The sequence below is a fragment of the Saimiri boliviensis genome, chromosome 16 (assembly GCF_048565385.1).
Source record: "Saimiri boliviensis isolate mSaiBol1 chromosome 16, mSaiBol1.pri, whole genome shotgun sequence".
Lineage (NCBI taxonomy): Eukaryota > Metazoa > Chordata > Mammalia > Primates > Cebidae > Saimiri > Saimiri boliviensis.
Window position 1 is genome coordinate 15040963 of NC_133464.1, and position 1984 is coordinate 15042946.

The 1984-nt window shown below is 45.3% G+C and overlaps 1 pseudogene; it reads left to right on the top strand.

The window, feature by feature from the left end:
• Positions 1-755: 755 nt before the first annotated feature.
• LOC101031061 (dehydrodolichyl diphosphate synthase complex subunit NUS1 pseudogene) lies at positions 756-1373 on the top strand (annotated as a pseudogene).
• The last annotated feature ends 611 nt before the right edge of the window (positions 1374-1984 follow it).

The following is a 1984-nucleotide window of genomic DNA, read 5'->3' on the forward strand; positions in this document are numbered from 1 at the left end:
GCCTCCCAGGTTCAAGCAATTCTCCCGTCTCACCCTCCTGAGTAGCTGGGACTACAGGTGTGTGCCGCCACACCAGGCTAATTTTTGTATTTTTGGTAGAGACAGGATTTCCCCATGTTGCCCAGGCTGCTCTCGAACTCCTGGCCTCATGTGATCCCCCTGCCTCAGTGGTTTACAAAGCAATGTTTACAAAGTGCTGGGATCACAGGTGTGAGCCACCGCCCCCAGCCAACAAGCCACTGTTGAAATTCATATAGAAATGCAAAGGACGTTGAATAGCCAAAGCAATTTTGAAAACGGACAAAGGTGAAGGGCTGCTACGACTTGATTTCCAGACTTATTAAATCCTGCAGTTGGGGGCCAGGCACCATGGTTCACGCCTGTAATCCCAGCACTTTGGGAGGCCAAGATGGGTAATCACCTGAGGTCAGGAGTTCAAGACCAGCCTGGCCAACATGGTGAAACCCTGTCTCTAGTAAAAATCTAAAAGTTAGCCGGGCATGATGGTGGGTGCCTGTAATTCCAGCTACTCAGGAGGCTGAGACAGGAGAATTGCTTGAACCGGGGAGGTAGAGGTTGCAGTGAGCCAAGATTGTGCCATTGTACTCAAATCTGGGCAACAAGACTGAAATGTCTTTAAAAAAAAAAAAATTCCTGCAGTCGTCAAGACAGTGTGTGAGATTGGTGTAAAGATGGACAAATAGACCAGTAGAACAGAGTAGAGTGTCCAGAAATAGACCACACCTATACGAATAATGATTTTCAACAAAGATTCAGAAAACAATTTAGATGTGCACGTGGGCCTGGTGATCAGCGCGGGGGAACAGGAGCCCAGCTTCTCAGACATCGCCCCCTCATGGAGTGGTGTGTGGCCGTGGGCATCTCCTATATTCACATCTACGACCACCACGGTCTTTTCAAAAGAAAGAATTCCAGATTGATGGATAAAGTTTTAAAGCCAACAAGAATGTCTGGGACTAGATTGTTCAAAGTTTGCAAATAGCAATGACAAAGATCATCAAGTTCTAAATTGCCGTTTGATGCTAACGGTGCTGTCCCCAATAGATGGAAAAGCAGATATTCTGAGAGCTGCTCAGGGCTTTTGCCGGTTAGTAGCCCAGAAGCAAAAGCCACCCACGGATTTGGATGTAGCTACGTTAGTCAGCTTACTAAGTTAGAATGGTTCTCCCGATCCTGATGTAGTATTGAAGTTTGGTCCTATGGACAGCACATGAGGCTTTCTTCCCTGGTGCATCAGATCGACTGAGATTGTCTCTTTGCCTTCCCACTTAAACATAAGTTATGAGGACTTTTTCTCTGCCCTTCATCAATATCTAACCTGTGAACAGCGTGTGGAAAGCAGTGCAATTTGATGATAGGCTTTTAGAGCAAGTAACCCATGTGATCCTGATATTTACAAAGTACCTATGAAAACCTGTAAACACCTAGTTCATAATCCTCATAATGTATCAACAAACACAAGTGTCTCACTTGAGAGAGCGTGTGTCTATGTGTCTGTGTGTGCATGTGTGAGTGCAGGTATGTGTACATTTGTACGTATGGAAATGAACTTATACATGGGGATGTATTGAGAAGGAAATACGTAGACCTACAACTTTGAGCAAATAGCAGCAATGCTTTAGGAACTGAAATGTCACACTTAAACCCTTCAGCCCCAACGACTTCCCTGTTTTTGTGGGGAGAAGAGGGCCTGATTAGAGCTGTTCTGGTTGCGTCTGGGGGAGGGGAATAATTTTTGTTCAGTTCTTCTTAGTGACCAAACTTGAATTTTTTTTTTTCTTTTTTGAGACAGAGTCTTGCTCTGTTGCCCAGGCTGGAGTGCAATGGCACAATCTTGGCTTACTGCAACCTCCACCTCCTGGGTTCAAGCTGTTCTCCTGCCTCAGCCTCCTGAGTACCTGGGATTACGGGTATATGCATCATCATGCCTGGCTAATTTTTGTATTTTTAGTAGAGATGGTGT